Raw genomic sequence first — 22,940 nt, 5'->3', positions numbered from 1 at the left:
ATGTGAGTCACAGGGGAGGTGAGAGCAACTCTAACCACTGGGACATATTTCCCTCCCACCCATCCCCAGAGCCGGGGAGAGAACCCACGAGTCCTGGATCTCAGCCCCCACTCCCCTCCCAGAGTAGGGAGAGAACCCAGGAGTCCTGGCTCCCAGTCCCCCTGCTCTAGCCCTGAGACACTGCTCTCTCCTCACGGCCAGCAGCAAACTCACGAACAGCCAGGCACAGAGCAGGCAATTGCCCCAACTCCCTGCAGGGTCTGGCTGCTGGGCTCTGCTACCCCTACCTGGCCCCCAAGCGCTGCTAGCACCCGAGCACGGCCCCACGGGGCTGCCCCACCGGGGGAAGGGGAGCATCTAAGGGGCAAAACCAGTTAACACAGAGCCCCCCCCAGGTGAGCTCCAGTCAAGAGGAGGGGGCAATAGCCAGCTTCTCGCTACTGAGATTAGAGATCCCGCCACCCCCCTGAGCCTGCCCCATGACCTGGGCACTGCCAGGCCCATCTCTGGCAGCAGTGGGGCCCCGCCATGCACGCAGGCAGGGGGATGGGGGCTGAGCGGGTGCCGCTCTATGAAAAACAACGAACACACAAGAAAGGAAATGGTTTTAAAAAAAGAGGAAAACAAAACCCACCCGCCCCATGGCGAGGGGTGGGGGCGAGTGTGTGTGGGGGAGTTTGGTGACACCCCCCTCATTCTGTGCAGCGCTCTGTCAAGCTGCCACCAGGAGCAAATTGTGTGTCAACCTCAGAGCTCAACTACATCCATCACAGCATCACCCTGCCAGGCAGCAGCTGGACCACAGCAACAGGACCACGCTCCCACCCCCACACAGGGCACAGCGACGGGACCACGGCCCCCCCACACACAGAGCACAGCAACGGAACCACGGCCCCCCTCCACACACACACAGGGCACAGCAACGGGACCATGCCCCCCCCCACACACACACAGGGCACAGCAACAGAACCACGCCCCCCCCCCACACACAGGGCACAGCAACGGGACCATGCATCCACCCCTGACACAGGGCACAGCAACGGGACCACGGCCCCCCCACACACACACAGGGCACAGCAACGGGACCACGCCCCCCCACACACACACAGGGCACAGCGACGGGATCATGCCCCCCCCACAAGGCACAGCAACGGGACCACGGGCCCCCCTCACACACACAGGGCACAGCGAGGGACCACGGCCCTCCCACAGACACACACACAGGGCACAGCGATGGGATCACGCCCCCCCCCCCACACAGGGCAAAGTGACGAGGCCACAGGCCCCCACACACACACAGGGCAAAGCGACGAGACCACGCCCCCCCACACACACACACAGGGCACAGTGACGGGACCACGGCCATCCACACACACACAGGGCACAGCGATGGAACCACGGCCCCCACACGCACACACAGGGCACAGCGACGGGACCACGTCCCCTCCCCACACACACAAAGGGCACAGTGACGGGATCACGGCCCCCCCCCACACACACACAGGGCAAAGTGACGAGGCCACAGGCCCCCCCACACACACACAGGGCAAAGCGACGAGACCACGCCCCCCCCCACACACACACACAGGGCACAGTGACGGGACCACGGCCATCCACACACACACAGGGCACAGCGATGGAACCACGGCCCCCACACGCACACACAGGGCACAGCGACGGGACCACGTCCCCTCCCCACACACACAGGGCACAGCGACGGGATCATGGCCCCCACCCCACACACACACAGGGCACAGCGACGGGATCACGGCCCCCACCCCACACACACAGGGCACAGCGACGGGATCATGCCCCCCCCCACACACACACAGGACACAGCAACGGGACCACGGCCCCCCCCACACACACACACAGGGCACAGCGACGGGATCATGCCCCCCCCCACACACACACAGGGCACAGCGACGAGACCACAGGCCCCCCACACACACACACAGGGCAAAGCGACGAGACCACAGGCCCCCCCACACACACACAGGGCAAAGCGACGAGACCACGCCCCCCCCACACACAGGGCACAGCGACGGGACCACGGCCACCCACACACACACAGGGCACAGCGACGGGACCACGTCCCCTCCCCACACACAGGGCACAGCGACGGGACCACGGCCCCCCCCCACACAGGGCACAGCGACGGGACCACGGCCACCCACACACACACAGGGCACAGCGACGGGACCACGCTCCCTCCCCACACACACAGGGCACAGCGACGGGACCACGGCCCTCCCCTCCCACACACAGGGCACAGCGACGGGATCACGGCCCCCCCCCCCCCACACAGGGCACAGCGACGGGATCACGGCCCCCCCCCCCCACACAGGGCACAGCGACGGGATCACGGCCCCCCCCCCCCACACAGGGCACAGCGACGGGATCACGGCCCCCCCACACACACACAGGGCACAGCGACGGGATCACGGCCCCCCCCCACACACACAGGGCACAGCGACGGGATCACGGCCCCCCACACACACACAAAGGGCACAGCGACAAGACCACGGCCCCCCCCACACACACACAGGGCACAGCGACGGGACCATGTCCCCCACACACACACACAGGGCACAGCGACGGGACCACGCCCCCCCCACACACACACAGGGCACAGCGACGAGACCACAGGCCACCCCACACACACACACAGGGTAAAGCGACGAGACCACGCCCCCCACACACACACAGGGCACAGCGATGGGACCACGGCCCCCCCCCCCACACAGGGCACAGCGACGGGATCACGGCCCCCCCCACACACACACAGGGCACAGCGACGGGACCACGGCCCCCCACAAACACACAGAGGCCACAGCGATGGAACCACGGCCCCCCGCCCACACACACAGGGCGCAGCGACGGGACCACGTCCCCTCCCCACACACAGGGTACAGTGACGGGACCACGGCCCCCCCCCACACACACAGGGCACAGCGACGGGACCACGCCCCCCCACACACACACACAGGGCACAGCGACGGGATCACGGCCCCCACCCCACACACACAGGGCACAGCGACGGGATCACGGCCCCCCCCACACACAGGGCACAGCGACGGGATCACGGCCCCCCCCCACACACAGGGCACAGCGACGGGATCACGGCCCCCCCCACACACAGGGCACAGCGACGAGACCACGCCCCCCCCCCCACACACACACAGGGCACAGCGACGGGACCACGCCCCCCCCCCACACACACACAGGGTACAGCGACGGGACCACGGCCCCCCCCCCCACACACACAGGGCACAGCAATGAGACCACAGCCCCCCCCCCACACACACACACACAGGCCAAAGCGACGAGACCACGCCCCACACACACAGGGCACAGTGACAGGACCACGGCCCCCCCCCACACACACGGCACAGCGACGGGACCACGCCCCCTCCCCACACACAGGGCACAGCGACAGGACCACGGCCCCCACCCCACACACACACAGGGCACAGCGACGGGATCATGACCCCCCACACACACACACAGGGCACAGCGACAGGATCACGGCCCCCCCCCCCACACACACACAGGGCACAGCGACGGGACCACGGCCCCCCCACACACACACACAGGGCACAGCGACGGGACCACGGCCCCCCCACACACACACAGGGCACAGCGACGGGACCACGACCCCCCCCACACACACACAGGGCACAGCGACGGGACCACGGCCCCCCCCCATACACACACAGGGCACAGCGACGGGATCATGCCCCCCACACACACACAGGGCACAGCGACGGGACCACGGCCCCCCCCCCACACACACAGGGCACAGCGACGGGACCACGGCCCCCCACACACACACACACAGGGCACAGCGACGGGACCACGGCCCCCCCCCACACACACACAGGGCACAGCGACGGGACCACGCCCCCCCACACACACACATAGGGCACAGCGACGGGACCACGGCCCCCACCCCACACACACACACAGAGGGCACAGCGACGGGACCCCGGCCCCCCCCACACACATAGGGCACAGCAACGGGACCACGGACCCCCCCCACACACACAGGGCACAGCGACGGGACCATGCCCCCCCCACAGGGCACAGCAAAGGTGGCACAGCAAAGGGACCACAGCCCCCCACACACACATAGGGCACAGCAATGGGACCATGGACACCCACCCACCGGGCACAGTGACAAGACCATGGACCCCACACATACACGGCACAGCAATGGGACCACAGACACCCTCCCACACACACACACAGCACAGCGACACAACCATGGACCCCACACACACACACACAAGGCACAGCGACACGACCATGGACCCCACACACACACGGCACAGCAATGGGACCACAGACACCCACACACACATGGCACAGTGACAAGACCATGGACCCCACACATACACGGCACAGCAATGGGACCACAGACACCCCCACACACACACACACAGCACAGCGACACAACCATGGACCCCACACACACACACACACGGCACAGCGACACGACCATGGACCCCACACACACATGGCACAGCAATGGGACCACAGACACCCCCCCACACACACACACAGCACAGCGACACAACCATGGACCCCCCCCACACACACACACGGCACAGCGACACGACCATGGACCCCACACACACACGGCACAGCAATGGGACCACAGATACCCACACACACACATGGCACAGTGATGGGACCGTGGACCCACCCCCCATACACACATAGGGCACAGCGACAGGATCACGGAACCCACACACACACAGGTCACGGTGACAGGACCACGGACCCCCCCAACACACACACACACAGGGTACAGCGACACGACCATGGACGCACACACACGTCACAGCGACAGGACCACAGACCCCCCCACACACACACACACACTCACAGGGCGCAGCAACAGAACCATGGGCCCCACACACACAGGGCACAGCGACGGGACCACGGGCCACACACACACACACACACACACACACACACACGACCATGGACCCCTTTCCCCTCACAGGGCACAGCAACAGGACCACGGAACCCCCCACACACACACACACACCCAGGCCACAGCGACGGGACCACAGGTCACACACACACACACGGCACAGCAACACGACCACGGACCCCCTCCCCCCACAGGGCACAGCAACGGGACCATGGACCACCCCCCCCAAGACACTGTTGCCAGTGGTGTTACTGGGCAGAATTCACGCCTTTCCCTGCTCCTCTAACAGGCCTGGGGTGGGGGGGGGAAGGACAGGGATATGTGCTCCCTACAGATACCCAGCCATTGCCCCAAGGAGCCAGGGCAACCCCCTACCCCCACCGCTCACAGGCTGCGCCAGATGCCAGAGCAATCCCATCCCAGGCCCAGTACCAAGGAAGGGGGGGCCCCGTCGCCCCCACGGCCATGCCTGCTGTGTAGCAGGCTGCAGGGGAGGCCGGGCGGCAAAGCCCCCAATGCATCTTAAACCCCAGCCCACCCCCAAATGCAGGGCTCAGGCAGTGCCTAGGGTGACGGGCCCCCAAGGGCACCAGGGCCAGCGAGCAGACCAGGTCGAGCCAGGACTGACGCTCACCCTCCCGGTGCCTCCAGCCACCCGTCACCCAGGCAGAGCCAGGGCATCAGGAGGCTCCTAGATGAGGGGCAGCTCCACAAGCAGGGGGCATCCACCCCCCTCAGATCCAGCACCAACCCCACCATAACACCCAGGGCCTCGGCTCTGCTCCATGGTGCCCAACTGAGAGACTAGGTGGCCCTGCACCCGACTCCCCCAGGGCCTGCACACGTCCCCCCACAGGGCCAATCTGTCTCTGGCTCCCCCTAAGCCAGCCTGCCCCCAGCTGCTCCAGGGCCTGCAAACCCTCCCGCCCCAGACAATAGGGCCAGCCTGCGCCCAGCTCCCCCAGGGCCTGCATCCCCAACCCCCTGGCCCTGTGTTCCCCCCCAGGCAGGGCTGTCCCAACCCCATCTCCCCCAGGCCTAAACCCCCCACAGGGTCAGCGCATCCCCAGCTCCCCTAGGGCCTGCACCCCCAATCCTCTGGGCCTGTGTTCCCCCTCCACGCCCCCAGGGCTGTTCCAACCCCATCTCCTCCAGGCCTATCCCCTGCCACAGGACAGCCCTAGTTTAGCTGGGTCCCAAGCACTGAGGGACTCCCCACCTTGTGCAGATGGTTCCAGCTCACTGGCTCAGTCCCACTCCAGCCTTTGGGGACCCTTAGAGCCGGCAGCCACGGGACAGCTGGGCAGCCAGGAGTTATTGCCACTAGCACACCCAGCCCCCACCTGAACCCAGCACCCTACACAGCGGGCCAACACCAGGCCACCGGGCTGAGACCTGGGGACACCTGGCTCCCGTTCGCAGCCCCACCACGGCCTGTCGCTGGGACCCCAAGCCAGTCCCGCCTCTCTTGGGGCCTTGGCTCCCCCAGCCCTTCCCTCCGGGCAGGTGGGCGCAGACCGAGGCTGTTCAGGATCGCGAGGCTCAGACCCGCCGGGAGGAAGCCAAGGCACAGGACCTCCCGCCCCCGTGCCTCCCCCGGGAAGGGGTACCTGCCATACCAGCAAGGGGCTAAGATGTCTGCATCCCCTTCCCACAACATGCAGGCCCCCAGAGCCTCCCTGCCCCACAGCCACTGGGGGACAGAGCTCCCAGGGGAGCGCCCCCCAGACAATCCCAGCACCGCCTGGCGCCTGCAGAGCAGGCATGGCCAGGGCACAGCCAGACGCTGGCACCGCTCACTCCGCGAGTGCTGCCAGGCCCACTCCCCGCCAAGGGTGCCAGCGCATGCCCCAGGCCCAGGGCCCCTCACCTTCGGCTGCGTGCCCGCGCGGCTGGCTCTCGGCAGGGCGCCCAGGCTCCGTGTGAACCTGGCCCCACTCCCCGCTCATACTTCACCTCCCACCCCACCTCAAAAGGAGTCGACGCCCACACCCCGGGTCACGCACCTCCCAGCCCCGCTCCCCAGAACACACACAGCATTAACCCTTTGGTAGCTGGCCATGGCGCCGGGGGCCCCCCCGCCCCGAAAGAGAGGAAATTCCCAGCACGCCAGGCCAACGCGTCAGAGCGCCTGGGGTGAGGCACAGCCGGGGGAACCCCCTCCCCACATACCAGCCCCGGTGGGGAGGGGAACAGGGGATGCAGAGGCCAATCGCATGGGGAAGGGGGCTCAGGGCTGCCCCCAGCCCAGCCATGGGGGTGGGGTTCCGCCAGGCCCCCTGCCCCAGCCATCTGAGCGGGGGCCCTGCTGCCTGTGGGATAATGCTCCGCTTGCCAGCTAAGTTGCAGCCCTGACACCCTGGCCAGCACAGCCCCCCGGGAGTCCCGGGGTGGGGTGTGCTGCCCAGCCCCGCAGGGAGCCTCAGCGGCTGCCTGCTCTGCTCTATCGGCTCCCAACCTGGGCTTGTCCCAGGGAGCAGGGCTGCATCAGCACCAGAGCCAGACTGCGCTGCGCTGCGTGCCGCGACGTGCCCGGCCGGCCAGCCCCAGGAGCCACCCCAGAAAGACCTGGCCTGACACGCCTGGCCCCACATGCCAGAGAACAACTGGGGCTGGCAGCTTGGCTGCCCCCAGTGCCCCAGGGCGGTGGGGGGGGGGGAAGCAGACAACCAGTGTCTGCCTGCAGGCTCCCAGCTCCCACATGCACAGCAGGAAGGTGCTGGAAAGCATCTAGGCCATGGGGGGCTCCAGCATGCGCCCCTTGAGGCTGCATTCAGGATGACCAGCATTCCCGGGTGCTCAGCAAGCTCCCACCAGCACCTGGGCAGGGCACCGCCACGTAGGGCAGGGAGCGAGATGGGCTCCTGGCAGCGTTGGGCAAGCCGCGTAGCCAGCAAGTGGATGAGATCCCAGGCAGGGCACAAGGCAGATGCTGTGAGCACGTCATATCTCACAGGCTGTTCCTGCCCTGAGCAGCTGAGCCAGCGTCGGAGCCAGGCCCCCCCTTTGCTCAGCTTCACCCCTTCCTCCTCCTGTGCACCAGGGGTGACGCTCCTGAGCTGGTGGGGGTCAGCTCCCCCCACTGATCTGCACCCACACACTGTTGGCACTGCCCCTGCCAGTGCGCTGGGTGCTCCAATCCCCTGGGCAGAGCCTATGGTGCCAGCTTTGATTGGACAGGTTCCGGGAGGTTTCATCACATGACACAATCTTCAGTTCCCAGAGACTCCAGGACAACCCTGTAGGGTTGGCAATCCTAGCAGAGCTGCGGCTTCTCACAACACACCTGTCACAGCCTGCACCCCACCCACAGCACGCACTGGGCACTCACCCTGGGCAGCCGCAGCCCTGCCAGCCACAAGGGCAGCACGGGAGAGCGCTCCTGGGGCAGCCACCGTGTCCCTAGGGGCTATGGCAGGTCGCAGGAGCAGGGCTGGGCACTCGATGAAACGCGCTGGACCTAGGAGAGCAGCAGCAGCGGGGACCTCCTGCCCCGGCAGCCGCAGTCCCCATCCCGGTCAGGCCCTCCCGCCCGGCGGCTCCAGCACCGGGGGCTCTCAGAGAGACAAGCCATGCCAGAGGGGTGGGGTGGTGAGAGGGGCCATTGACCAGTGCCGGTTTCCCAACCCCAGAGCCCCCACCCTGCCCGCCGAGTCCATGCTCACACCACACCAGTCCCCTGCCCAGCAGCACTGGGGGCCCCTGGCAGCCAGAAAGGGGGGAAGGGAGCAGCAACCCATGGCACTCAATGGCACCCAGTCCCCCAGGGAAGGGGGGTGGAGATGCAATCAAGACCTCCTCCATGGCAGCGAGTCGTTACCCACCAGTGCCAGGAACATGCCGAGCACAAATACAGAAAACAATCGCCCTGCTGCTCTGCCCGGCAACAGAACGGGCAGCTGGGGCCATGGCACTGCCCCCCACGCCACACCAAACCCCACACCACATGACCCCGGGCACACCCCAGCAGGCAGGTGCTGAACCCGAGCCCGGTGGGACGCAGCCAGGAAACATCTACAGAAGCAGCCTTGACTCGGGTCTCCTTCTGTGAAGGGTTTAAAGTGGCTGGGTCCCAGAGCTGCTCTGTGCCCCTGCTGGAGTCAACGAGCATCAGGCCCCCTTAAGGTATTTGGGGGGGTGCCAGGACTGAACTCCCCACCACACCAGACCACAGGGTTCCGGCTTTTGGCTGCAGCCATCTCACAGAGCACAGCCGACAGTCAGATCATTACTGGTGCCGCCCAGCCTGCCTGGCACCAAGCCCCCCACCTTGGGGCAGAGAGCAGCATCCTGCCCCTGGCCCCGCCCAGGGCCTCGCAGGCTCAGTCAGAGCAGCCGCGGGCCCAGGCCCCTACTGTGGGGAGTGCCAGGCCCCAACCGCCAGCCAGGAGTGGAGCAGCCAGTCTGGGGCAGCAGAGGCTGGCTCTGGGCGCCCTGGTGGGCACAGCTCCGAGAGGAAGGGCATGAGGCACCTGCCTGCCAGCCCTCCCTGCCTGCCCTTTGCCCCCATAAAGGAGGGGAACGGCTGCAGCGGAGCCAGCCCCCCCAGCCCAGGTGCGCCAGGTGCTAAGGGCAGGAGATAAGGTGGGCGAGGCGGGCAGGGAGGGGCATGGGCACAGGAGTCGCACGCAGCCCTGAGTCAGAAGGATCCCGCTGGTGGCAAGTGAGTCACCGGGTCGTCCAACCCCCGCCCCCCAGGGGTGTTGCAACCTCCTGCTTTCAGTCACCAGAGCAAACCACAAACTGCTCCCTGTCCCTGTCAGGGATGGGTCTTCGCGGGGGCTCCAGGAGCCAGTGGCACCCACCAGCCAGGCCAAAGCCAGATGGCCTCCAGAAAACCAACTATCAGGCGCCCCCCGCTACAAGCTCAGAGCCAGGCCAAGGGCCCCCTCGGAGGTGATGCTGCTGGGACAGCTGCCCCGTGCCAGCCTCAGCCTGGACCCCCCCCTTCTCCTCATGCCAGCCTCAGCCGAGACCCCCTCCACCCCCCCATGCCAGCCTCAGCCTGGACCCCGCCTTCTCCTCATGCCAGCCTCAGCCGAGACCCCCTCCACCCCCCCGTGCCAGCCTCAGCCTGGACCCCGCCTTCTCCTCATGCCAGCCTCAGCCGAGACCCCCTCCACCTCCCCGTGCCAGCCTCAGCCCGGACCCCCCCTTCTCCTCGTGCCAGACTCAGCCTCAGACGAGACCCGCCCCCTTCTCCCCGTGCCAGCCTCAGCCCGGACCCCCCCTTCTCCTCGTGCCAGACTCAGCCTCAGACGAGACCCCCCCCTTCTCCTCGTGCCAGACTCAGCCTCAGACGAGACCCCCCCCTTCTTCCCATGCCAGCCTCAGCCTGGACCCCCCCCTTCTCCCCGTGCCAGCCTCAGCCGAGACCCTCTCCACCCACCCGTGCCAGCCTCAGCCTGGACCCCCCCCTTCTCCTCATGCCAGCCTCAGCCGAGAGCCCCTCCACCCCCTGTGCCAGCCTCAGCCCGGACCCCCCCTTCTCCTCGTGCCAGACTCAGCCTCAGATGAGACCCCCCCCTTCTCCCCGTGCCAGCCTCAGCCCGGACCCCCCCCTTCTTCCCGTGCCAGCCTCAGCCTCAGCCCAGACCCCCCCTTCTCCTCGTGCCAGACTCAGCCTCAGACGAGACCCCCCCCTTCTTCCCATGCCAGCCTCAGCCCGGACCCCCCCCTTCTCCCCGTGCCAGCCTCAGCCCGGACCCCCTCCTTCTCCTCATGCCAGCCTCAGCCCGGACCCTCTCCACCCACCCGTGCCAGCCTCAGCCTGGACCCCCCCCCCCTTCTCCCCGTGCCAGCCTCAGCCGAGACCCTCTCCACCCACCCGTGCCAGCCTCAGCCTGGACCCCCCCTTCTCCTCATGCCAGCCTCAGCCGAGACCCCCTCCACCCCCCCGTGCCAGCCTCAGCCCGGACCCCCCCTTCTCCCCATGCCAGCCTCAGCCCGGACCCCCCCCTTCTTCCCGTGCCAGCCTCAGCCTCAGCCCGGACCCCCTCTACCCCCCGGTGCCAGCCTCAGCCCAGACCCCCCCGTTCTTCCCGTGCCAGCCTCAGCCGAGACCACCCCCTTCTCCTCGTGCCAGCCTCAGCCCGGGCCTCCCCCTAGCCCCCCATGCCAGCCTCAGCCCGGGCCCCCCCAACCCCCCATGCCAGCCTCAGCCTGGATCCCCCCCTTCTCCCCATGCCAGCCTCAGCTAAGACCTCCCCTTCTCCCCATGCCAGCCTCAGCCAAGACCCTGACTGCAAGGGGCTCAGACAGATTCTTGCTCCACAGCTGCCCCTCATGCACCCTCAGCACCCGCCACAGCTCTGCGCCCAGCATGCCTGGCAGCCTCAGGGTGCGAGCTCCGCATCTGCCCCAAATCCCCCACTCAGGCGGGTTACAGCTCCTATGGTGGACGGATGCCCAAGGCCGATGTCAGCAGAGTCCCTGACCCAGCCAGCCTAGCAGGCCTGGGCACCTACAACTCCCAGTACCCCAAGGAGCAGGCCCTGACAGCAGGTTCATCCCCCCCCCCCCCCCCCCAACAGTTCCTCCATGCCCAGCTCCAGGGTCCTACAAGAGCCCAAGGAAGGGGGCCAATGGGCAAGGGCCAGCCCAGGCGCTGGGGAAAGCTCGCCCAGCCAACTCCAGGGAGGAGGGTCCATCCCTGTTATCCACCAAGGAATTGGGCTCAGGATGCCAGCTAGGGCTGTGCACCCCCCACACCTCTGGCCCCACCAGTGTCACTGCCAGACGCAGACAAGCAGGGCAGCATGGCTCCTCCAACCCACTCCCCCTGCCCCAGCACAGGACAGCACCCCTGCCTGCCCCAACCCCCACACACAGCTCCCCTGCAGGACCCTCTACTCCCAATCCCATTGAGAACCACTGGGGCACCCAGATAAGCAGCCCTGACCCCCACCCCCACCCCCAAGGGACTGCAGGCCCCAGAAAGCTGCCAGATGCCCCAGGCAGCATTGCATGCTGGGATTTGTAGGCTCCATGAGCTGCACCAGAGGGTTCCCAGCCCCAGGGGGCCCAAACCAAGGGCACAGACCCCTTGTGGGTGGCTGGGGAGCAGCGTGCCAAGCAGGTGTGCAGGGTCATGGGGGGGAACATCCCTGTATCAGGCTGTGGCTGCTAGGGGAGCACCGTGTGAGGGGGAGACCCCTGCAAGGAGAGGGGTTCCACAGGGCAAGGCCCGCAGCCCAGCGAGGGCTCTGGGGGGCAGCTGGCATGGGGGGGCAGGGCCGCGTGGGAGGCAGGAGCCACGGAAGGAAGGAGTTGCTGAAACGCAGTCGATGGGGGAACAGGAAGGAAATATTAAACAGCAAAAAACCCCAAACCAAAGGGAGATGAACTCAAGGCACCGACCTCCACCCCACCCCCCACAGGAGGGGGACCAGCTTAGCCTGCCCTGCCTGGGACAACCCAGGAGCCTCAGCACCAGGCCCTTCCCCCACCCCCGAGGCCTTGAGGGAGACCCGCTCAGCCACCAGCTGCCTCCCACCCAGGCGCTCGGGCCAGTGTGCCAAGGAACCCCTACAGATCCCTCCCCCCAGCCCAGCTCAAGGCACGGACAGGGCTCCCGCCTCGTGGGAGCCTCTGCTATAGAGCCCGAGAGCTGCAAAGCAGGAGACGCAGAAGAGGCCAGCTCCGTGTGGCCCCTCCGGCTCTGCCCTTGCGCTGCTGCTGCATTTAGCCACTGCCTCCGCACCTAGCCCCGGACTGGTGGGTTAATTCCTCCCCGGGGCTCAGTCCCTGGTCTCTGCACCCCCAGCCCTGCAGCCTTGGGGTGGGGGACAGGACCCCCCTGCTGTATTCAGTTCCCGCTTCCCTCCACGTTCCCCTCAGCAGCTTCCCCACCCAGATGAGTGCAAGCAGCCATGGGAGCTGGCTGGAGGCCGGCTAGCCCTTGCTGTGGGAGGAGGAAGAGCAGGGCCAGCTCTCAGCCTGGCACCAGGATCAGTGCAATGAGCTGGGTCAGATCTCAGACCAGGAGGCCCCACTGGCCCAGCACCGAGACCCAGAGAGCAGCCCACCCTGTAGCGGGAGGGAGGCAGCTCTGCTGAATGGCCAGAGCACAGGACTGGGGATCACAACCCCCTCCCCCCATCTAGGAGCTGCAAGCAAGAACCCCCTCCTCCCTCCAAGTGCCAACACCCTGGAACGAGCGCAGCATCGGGTGCAAGATGAATCCCCAGTCAGCTCCACGCTGCAGCTCATGGGGGAGGCCGGCCCACCAGCCCCCCTGGCGTCACCTCGCGTATCAGTCCCCATAAGGGGGTGCAGGGCAGCAGGGTTCCCAGCCTCACTCCAACAAGGCCAGAGCTACAGACAGCAGGGGCGCTGGGCTCAGCACTGCGACCAGACCAAGCCAGAGCTGCCCCGTAAGGACAGCGGCTGCTTGGAGCCCAGATTGGCCCCTAGTGTGCCCCCACCCCAAAACAAAACAAAACAGCCCAGCTTCCGCCCCCAAGGCAGCTGCTGAGGCCACCGAGATGCACCTGAGCCCAGCGGCCAGGCCAGCGCTGATCCCCGCCAGCCGGGGTGGGCGGTGCTAATCCCCACAGCCTGGAATAGAGCTCAGAACTAGGCCACTGCCAAGATCCCAGCCCCACCCCGCCCGGCTCAACACTCCCACGGCCCACGCAGCGCCGGCTGCCACGCTGGGGCAGGCCGTGCTGGCCCCCCAACCATGGGGCTTGGGAACCGCTCCCCACAGCCCTGGGGCGGGATGCAGCAGCCGTTCTGCACTGGGGCAAGTGTCACAAGGGGCAACTACACCCTAGTGCTGCCCCCGGGCATGGGGCCAGCACTGACTGCCAGGGAGAATGCCCCCTGCTGAGCCCCCACTCACTCCCTGCAGCCCAGTGGCCCCCAGCCCTGCACTGGGGCCAGCACTGCCAGGGGAGAGCGCCCCCTGCTGAGCCCCCACCCGCTTCCTGCAGCCCAGCGCCCCCCAGCCCTGCACTGGGGAAAGCACTGCCAGGGGAGAGCGCCCCCTGCTGAGCCCCCACCCACTCCCTGCAGCCCAGCGCCCCCCAGCCCTGCACTGGGGAAAGCACTGCCAGGGGAGAGCGCCCCCTGTGAGCTCCCACCCACTCCCTGCAACCCAGCGCCCCCCAGCCCTGCACTGGGGCCAGCCTTGATGGGGGAGAGCGCCCCCTGCTGAGCCCCCACCCGCTCCCTGCAGCCCAGCGCCCCCCAGCCCTGCACTGGGGAAAGCACTGCCGGGGGAGAGCGCCCCCTGCTGAGCCCCCACCCGCTCCCTGCAGCCCAGCGCCCCCCAGCCCTGCACTGGGGAAAGCACTGCCGGGGGAGAGCGCCCCCTGCTGAGCCCCCACCCGCTCCCTGCAGCCCAGCGCCCCCCAGCCCTGCGCTGGGGAAAGCACTGCCGGGGGAGAGCGCCCCCTGCTGAGCCCCCACCCGCTCCCTGCAGCCCAGCGCCCCCCAGCCCTGCACTGGGGCCAGCACTGCCAGGGGAGAGCGCCCCCTGTGAGCTCCCACCCACTCCCTGCAACCCAGCGCCCCCCAGCCCTGCACTGGGGCCAGCCCTGATGGGGGAGAGCGCCCCCTGCTGAGCCCCCACCCGCTCCCTGCAGCCCAGCGCCCCCCAGCCCTGCACTGGGGAAAGCACTGCCGGGGGAGAGCGCCCCCTGCTGAGCCCCCACCCGCTCCCTGCAGCCCAGCGCCCCCCAGCCCTGCACTGGGGAAAGCACTGCCGGGGGAGAGCGCCCCCTGCTGAGCCCCCACCCGCTCCCTGCAGCCCAGCGCCCCCCAGCCCTGCACTGGGGAAAGCACTGCCGGGGGAGAGCGCCCCCTGCTGAGCCCCCACCCGCTCCCTGCAGCCCAGCGCCCCCCAGCCCTGCACTGGGGAAAGCACTGCCGGGGGAGAGCGCCCCCTGCTGAGCCCCCACCCGCTCCCTGCAGCCCAGCGCCCCCCAGCCCTGCACTGGGGAAAGCACTGCCGGGGGAGAGCGCCCCCTGCTGAGCCCCCACCCGCTCCCTGCAGCCCAGCGCCCCCCAGCCCTGCACTGGGGAAAGCACTGCCGGGGGAGAGCGCCCCCTGCTGAGCCCCCACCCGCTCCCTGCAGCCCAGCGCCCCCCAGCCCTGCACTGGGGAAAGCACTGCCGGGGGAGAGCGCCCCCTGCTGAGCCCCCACCCGCTCCCTGCAGCCCAGCGCCCCCCAGCCCTGCACTGGGGAAAGCACTGCCGGGGGAGAGCGCCCCCTGCTGAGCCCCCACCTGCTCCCTGCAGCCCAGCGCCCCCCAGCCCTGCGCTGGGGAAAGCACTGCCGGGGGAGAGCGCCCCCTGCTGAGCCCCCACCTGCTCCCTGCAGCACAGCGCCCCCTGTTGAGCCATGCCGCCCAGGGTGGGAGACTCATTTCCTCTGCAGTCCCACACACTTCTCCTGCTAAACCCCCTTCCCATCTACCTCTCTCACTCAGGCCCCACCAAACAGCACAGCATGTGCAGGGTTAATTATTACTCATTAAGAGAGGACTAATGTCCTTGCTGCCCCCCACCCCCTGGGCACCAGGGGGTCATCGGGCCACAGGACAGCCTGGACAGGTGCTGAGCAGCAGGATGTCCCCAGGCTCTGTTCCCCCTTGCCAGCAGGGGCTCCCAGGCCCCAATGCTCTGTCTCCCAGCACCAGGGTCCTTTGCCAGCTCCCTCTCACCCAGCTGTGACAGGGCAGGTCTCCCCAACACTGGGTAACCCCCAACCCTGGAGATGGGGAAGCCCAGCAAGGCACCTTCCTTCATGCTACTTCCTTCCCTGGGCAAAGCCTCTTCTCCCACCCAGCAGAACCAAGCAGCTGTACACGGAGCGGAGGGGCCTGACCAGGCTCGGGGTTGGGGGAGGACACCCAGGGGTGGAGCACAGAGTGACTGCACACTAGGCCAGCAGTGCCTGGATTCAGGAGCTCCCTTGGGGTCAGGCCCTGCTCCCCCACAGCGATCAGCCAGGACACACGGAAAGTGGCTCAGGGTCAGACTGAATAAGATCCCCCACACCTGACCCTCCGGGGGACCATGGAGTGGGGGAGGATTGGAGCAAGAGCCCAGGGCAGCCAGCTGGGGAGCAGAGCTAGCACCCCCCACCGGGCCCCCTGGGACAGCCAGGGCCCCCCACCACCGATGAGCTCAGCCTGACATCAGTGCCTGGGCTGCAGGCTGGGAGGAGACAGTGCCCAGAAGGAGAGGGGATGGCCCTGGGTATCAGGGCCCCACCCAGAGGGGGCAGTGCACAAAGACGTACTCACCAGGCTTGCCAGGTGCTGCCCATCGGGGCCCAGGCTGGAGCAGCGGGGACAAGCCGGCAGCAGCAGTGCACGCACACCCTGAGCCTGCCTGCTGGGAGAGGCCAGAGCTCGCCTGACCTACTTCTCCTTCCGCATCACCTGCTTTCATTTTCCCTCCTGCAGCCTGGTCCCCCCCACCATGGGAACCCGGCCAAGTCATGCCGGCTGCTCCCTGGGGACGTGGGGCTCCAAGGCCCAGCAGCTCCAGAAGGTGCCAAGAATGCACATGGGCAGGGCACGGACTCCATGAGTGGCTCAGCGCCTCCCCGCAGGAGCTGAAGGTCACCAGCCTTGGGGGAGCTGGCATGGTGGGGGTGGACGGAGCGGTTCTCTGGGGGCTCCCTGAATGGGCACCGGGCACCAGGCATCTCCTGCTGGCTGAGTCTCAGCCTGGCCCCCCGCAGCAGGGAGCAATCCCCAAGATCCCCAGGCCCAGGCTGAGACCCACCATCTGCAGGATGTCAGAGCCCAGCTCCTGACTCCAGAGTCCCGTGTGGGCGCCCCACCTCCAGGGTGCCCCTTCTCGCTGCAGCCAGGGACACAGCATGCTGCCCCCTCGGCCCAATGGGGCTCACCCTGCCCCCCACGGGGGAGCACGAAGGAGTCTTCCATCACATCCAGACTCAAATCTGCCCCCGCCCCGACACGTGACTCCTGGAACTCCACCTCCCCAAAGCTGGACCCCCCCTTCCCCAGCACGCCAAGGTTACTGCGGCAGGTCCCAAGGTACGGCGTGGGCTCCCGGGGCTCCAGCACGCTATCAGTAGCAATTTCTCGGTGGTTTCATCATCCACCCCCTCCTGCTGGGGAAGAGGTTCCTCGGCTGGGCATGGCAGCAGCCCCTGCTGCTCCGAGCTTCAGCGTCCCCAGGCCGGACCAGGCTGGGCCACTCTGGCCCACTGACCCCCTCCTGCTGCACCCCTCAGAGGCCTGAGCTGGGGAGGGTGCCCAGGGCACCAGCACACGGGGCCCTCCATGCACCCTGGGACCCAGAGGTGCCCCAGCCAGGGGACATGGATTCAGGGGGTGTTGGGAGGAGCTGGGGCCCAGCTGCACTCCCTGGGTCTCAGGGAACAGCTCCAAGCCCCATTGCTCAGCACCCTGTGTGATGCAGCTGGGACTCCTCCCTCCCCCTAAATACCCTCCGGATCTCAGAGCCTCCGTAGGGTGCTGCTGGCACAGCAAGGCCACTGCCACTGAACTCCCAGGAACACACCAGCCAGGAGGAAAAGCGGCACTGCCTGCCGGCCTGACTCCCATTGCTCACGCCTCACCCACCCCACAAGTCACCCTCCACCCCACACGTCCCGCACAGCCAGTGGCGCCTCCTCCAGGGACGCTTGTGGCCCAGTCAAGCTTTGGCTGCAGACACAGCCCACCTACCCCGAGCCCTCCTGCCCAGCCTCCTCCAACCCCCGGGGCCCTCTAGCGCTGCCTTCTCCCCCACACCAAGCTCAAGCTCCTTGTCCTGCCTTTCAAGGCCCTACAGAGCACAGCCCCTCCCTTCCAACCTGCTGACGCTTCCCCAGCGTGCCCGCGCCCTCCTCACACACTGCCATCCAGGCCTCCAGAGAGACCTGCAAGGCCCCCTCCCTTTCCACAGCTCTGTGCCCAAAGGATGCCAGCCAAGTGAGGGGCCCCGCAGGGTGCCGCACGCGGGAACAGCTGATAGGTACGTCCCTGGACGGCAAGCAGGCAGAACCCAGAGGCGCCAGAGTGCAGCAGCCTGCCCCACTCTCAGCAGGAGTTGATTCCCTATTAAGGAGGGGAAAACTGAGGCACAAAGGAAGGCAGAGACTCGCCACCCAAAGCCGCAGTGTCAGAAGCTAGAAGTAGAACCCAAGAGTCCCCCAGCCCCCTGCACTCTAACCACTAGACCCAATTCCCCTCCAAGAGCCAGGAGAGAACCCAGGAGTCCCAGGCAGTAGCCGTGAGAACAGCCCCTGGACTCTGGCCCAGCAGGAGCTGTCCTGGGAAGGTAGATCCCAGCAGGTCAAGGGGAGTCTCAGCCCTGAGACAGCAGCTGCTCGTCATCCCACTGCGGCCCAGACAGAGTTGGGAGGGTAAATACGCACCCCACCCCCTGGGTAAACACCGTGACCAGGGGCGGCCAGCTCGGGTGGGAACAGCTGCCATGGGCTGGGCACACTCAGGGCAGAGTCCAGCAGCCTCCAAGCAAGGTGAGAGTGATGGAGCACCAGATTCCCGGCAGGTGGCCCCCAGAGCAGAGTCTGACCCAGATGCCCCAAGAACTCCCGTGCCAGACACACACTGTCATCCTGGGATACATAAGCATTAATGAGGGCAGGGAGGGGTGGATTATCCCTTCCCAGCAAGACCCCCTTCCATTCAGGGACACGTGACATTTCCACAGAACGGTCCCTCGCCAAGGGACAGCCAGAACAGCCCCCCTCCATTTACTGTAGGCCCTACACAAACAAAGCAGATCACACGTGCTAAGCGATGGCTGGGGGGGAGGGTCTTCGGTTAAGTGCAGGGCCTAGTTCAAGTGGCCACAAGCATTAGTCAGCGACTGCTGCAGGATAGATGATGGTGACACCCAGTTCCTCCCTGCTCTGCCGGCCAACGGGGGGGCTGCTCCCTTGGGCCACCACTGGGCATCAGAGCGGCCAGGGCACCAGAGGGCAAGGGGCCCTGTCCCCAGCGGGATGCGGAGGTGGGGGGTGAGCGCTCACCAGGTTTGTTACTGTTGGGTCACAAGCCAGGCAGAGGTAAATAGGACCTAGAAAGGCCCAGATCACACTGTCCTCCCACTGGGGCCTGCCCAGCCATGGGGTGGGGGGAGCTCGGCCGGGAAGAGCCCCAATGCCTGAGCAGGCCACCCCCTCGATTGTATTGGGGGGGGGGTCTGCTTAGCTCTAGCCATACTGAGTTTCTAGCCCAGCGACAGCCCTCTCCAGACACAGCGAACCACGGCAGGAACCACGGTTCCCCTCCCCACCCCTGCCAGTTTAGCCCAGTAAGAATCAGACTCCCCCACCCAGACGCGGCCAGCGCAGGGGATGCGACGAGTAATCCTCCCCACCCTTCTCCTCTCCTCCCGCCTGGCACCCTGCCCACCCACAGCTTCCAGCACAGCCAGAGCCAGCGGCCTGGCGACGTGTCCACATTCGCCGTAACTTGCCGCTCCCAAAGGGTGCACTCAGGGTTTCCATTCCCGCCCCCAGCGCGCCAGGGGTGCTGTGCCCGGTGGGGCCCGAGCCCCGGGCAGCCCTTTACCCAGCCGGAGACCGAGCTGGCTCTCCGCAGGGAGCTGCCAACAGCCCCAAGGGGCACCAGCCGGGCTAGCCGGGGCCCAGGCAGCGCAGATCTAGGGAGCCGGTGTCTCCGATCCCCTGGGCCAGGCCGGGCCGGGCACACCCGTCCTGCCACTCACCTACCAGCCTAAGGAGGGTTATTTATAACCCCAGACCTGAGCCACCAAGCAGGCCTGCTCCCGTCCCAGGGGTGACGGGGGCTCCGCTCAAGGGACCACGACGCACCTGGCGGGGTCCAGGGAGAGACCCGAGCTGGGGCAGGGGGCGGGGGAGTGACAGGAGCCAGCCCACCAAGGGGGCGCTAATGGGGCGCGGGACAGCCGGCCCCCCCCAGCAATGCCCGCCCGGGGGCTCCAGGCAGCTCCAAGCGCAGGACTCACCGGTCTCCGCTCGGCTCAGGTGCGGCAGGCGGGGTCCGTGCGCTCCGCTGGGGGCCGGACTCCAGGGGCCCCTCGCTCTGCCCGCCCCTGCGCTCTCCCCACCTCACTCACCTGTCCCGTCCCGTCCCGCCCCCCGCGGTCCCCACCTCGCTCACCTGGCCCGCCCAGCCCCGCCCCCCACCTGTCCTACCTCCAGCGGCCTCCCCCGCCTCGCCTCGCCGCAGCCCGGCCCCTCCGCCGGCCGGGCCCCCCCACTCCCCTCCCGACCCCTCCCCTCCACCTGGCCCCAGCCGCTCAGCATCTCCCCCTCGCCCTCCTTAGCCGGCTACCAGGAAGCGCCCGCCCCCGCCCAGCTCATTGGATGGGGGGTGGGTTCCCAGCCTCTCATTGGTGGGGGGTGCTGCCCTTCGGGCCCCCCAGAACACACCCCTCAGGGGCGGGGGGAGGAGGGAGGAGCTGGCGGGGCGGGGGGGTGGAGGGAATGACAGTGTTTGCAGCAGCAGCGGCTCGGGTCCCCGTCCCCCCCCGGCTAATAGGGCCCTTAAAGCTGCACCGCTCCCTTGGGGGGCTCGCAGCGCTAGCGGTGGGGGGGGGCTGCCCGGAATGGGGGGTGCTCGCAACACGGGGGACAGGGCGTGCTCCGGATGTGGGGGGCTCGCACAGCTGGGAGGGGGCTGTCCGGGATGGCGGGGGGGCTCGCAGCGCGGGCGGGGGTCCCTGCCCGGGATGAGGGGGCTCGCCGCGCGGGCGGGGGGCCCTGCCCGGGATGGGGGGGCTCGCCGCGCTGGTGGGGGTGGACCCTGCCAGGGATGTGGGGGGCTCGCAGCGCAGGCGGGGGGCCCTGCCCGGGATGGGGGGCTCGCCGCGCTGGTGGGGGTGGGTCCTGCCCGGGATGGGAGGCTCGCAGCGCGGGCGGGGGGCGCTGCCCGGGATGGGGGGGGTGTCGCAGCGCTGGCAGGGTCCCTGCCCGGGAGGGGCGGGAGCGGCGGGCGGGGAGGAAGGTGAGTCAGAGCGCTGGGGTGGGACGGAGGCTGCAGCTGGAAAGGATGACCCGTCCCTGGCCGGCTCTCTCCGGTGGAGGGGTCCCGGCCTGGCAGGGGAGCCCCAGGACTGGACACCCCCAAAGGCCCGGCCGAGACGCAGCTATCGCTAGCCCGTGACTGCAAAGTGCTGCGGCGGGAGCTGGCCCGGCTCCCTGCCCTGGCCAGGGCAGGCTTGCCAACCCTCCAGGACTGGCCTGGAGTCTCCAGGAATTAAAGATTATGTCACCTGATGGAACCTCCAGGAACACGTTGAACTAAAATTGGCAACCCTAGAGCAGGGAGAAGGCCTGTTCCCTGGCGCCCTGCCCTGGCTGGCCCTCTGTCCAGCTGGCTCTCTCTCCATCTGTCCATCCCTCCCTCCTTCTGTCCATCCCCACACAGATCCCTCTGTCCGTCCACTCCTCCCTCCGTCCATCCCCACACAGATCCTTATGTTCATCCCACTGTGTTCTGCTGTTTATCCCTCCGTCCGTCTGCCTGTCCCTCCATCCAAACATCCCCACACACATTCCTCTGTCCCTCCCTCCAGCCATCCCCACATAGACCCATCGCTCCATGTGCTCTGTAAACAGACCAGGCGAAGCACTGAGGCACTGACACAGCCAGAACGGGGGACGCTTTCCCTCCCCACCGCCCCCACCTGACTGGCTGTTCTCGGGCAACATCAGTGTCAGCCAGCAGGAAAACCGGTTCGCTCACTCGCAGCCCCACGCCCTGGGCCCTGCTTGTCAGAACATAAGAACGGTCCTACTGGGTCAGACCAAAGTCCATCTAGCCCAGTGTCCTCTGCCGACAGCAGCCAGTGCCAGGTGCCCCAGAGGGAGTGAACAAACAGAACAGGGAATCAGCAAGTGATCCATCCCCTGGCGCCCATTCCCCGCTTCTGGCAAAAAATGTCCAAATGTCTCACCTGCACCTGGGCATAACTACCCAGCCAAAAGAGAACCCAGCATGCAGGCTGAGGCGCTGAGAGAAGATGGATTTGGGTCAGAACACAGGATTGGGAGCCAGGACTCCTAGAGTCTGTCCCTGGCTCTTTGAGGGGAGTGGGGCCTAGGGGGTTAGAACAGAGGGGCTGGGATCCAGGACTCCAGGGTTCTAACCTTGTCTGCCAGAGTCGCTGGGTGGCCTTAGATGATGTCCCCCAGCCCCAGCTCGCTGCATAGAGGTGGTGATGTGAACAGAGGCATAGCCCCTAAAATAGCCCAGGCCCTGCTTTCTCCGGGGGACTCTGAGGTGATGGGAGAGGGGTATCCACACATCACCAGCCTCCCTTCCCTGTGCCCACCTGGGAGAGTGCCAGGAAGGACCCAAGGCAATGGGGGCACTCAGAGCAGGCAGGAGGGCAGGGCAGGCCAGGGTGGGGCAGGCTCCCTGAGCAGCAGCTCCCCCCACCTGTGCAGGTGACTCAGGTGGGGTCACAGGCACAACCTGTTTGGCCACAACCAGCGCCCAGGAGGGAAAGAATCAAAATGTTCCTGGCTCCTTGCTCACCTCAGCTCACCCCACCTGCCCCTGCCCCCACCTGCTGCTCCAAGGAGGGGCTCCCTGGCGGCCTGATTCAGACATGGCCCTGGGCCAGGCCCCCACTGCCCAGACACCAAACCAAACAGGGGCTCTGTACAGACATTAGCTCACTGGCAGGAGGCAAGTCCATTCCGGGGGCAGGGATCCAGCTCCGGCTCTCCCCTCCTGCCGGATCACTGCCCCCAGAGTCCATTCCAGTGGGCTCAGATCCAGGGCTGGGTCATCCCTCCTGCTGGGGCAATTACCCTGCACATACCTGGCTGCTGACCCAACAAGAGGGTTCAGCCCTTGGGGCCCCCCGTGTGTCCCCAGTGGGGTGGGGGAGGGTTGCAAACCTGTCCTCTGGGGCGATGGCCCTGAGGTGCCTAGCCCTGGCTGCCCCCCCCCATCCCTTCCACCCCACCGGGGCAAGTCCTCTGCATCACCAGAGAGAGAGAGAGAGAGAGGAGCAGCTTTGGTCCACCTGCTGCTCCCT

At 67.3% G+C, this 22,940-nt stretch overlaps 1 protein-coding gene across 2 annotated transcripts in view; it reads right to left on the bottom strand.

Annotated features, from left to right (window-relative positions):
- ZBTB7B (zinc finger and BTB domain containing 7B) overlaps positions 1-22,940 on the bottom strand; it is a 36,767-nt gene that overhangs the window by 11,893 nt on the left and 1,934 nt on the right. Inside the window, exon 1 of one of the 2 annotated variants that reach the window (XM_050930096.1) lies at positions 16,191-16,351. The exons of the other annotated variant lie outside the window; for it this stretch is intronic. The gene's annotated coding sequence lies outside the window, so the exon portion shown is untranslated. Of the gene's footprint in view, positions 1-16,190; positions 16,352-22,940 lie in introns of those variants that run through there. 2 annotated transcript variants of the gene reach the window in all.

Source organism: Gopherus flavomarginatus, chromosome 20 (assembly GCF_025201925.1).
Source record: "Gopherus flavomarginatus isolate rGopFla2 chromosome 20, rGopFla2.mat.asm, whole genome shotgun sequence".
In the NCBI taxonomy this organism is placed as follows: domain Eukaryota; kingdom Metazoa; phylum Chordata; order Testudines; family Testudinidae; genus Gopherus; species Gopherus flavomarginatus.
Note: the sequence above shows the minus strand (reverse complement) of the source record. Positions and strands in the feature narration are given on the sequence as shown.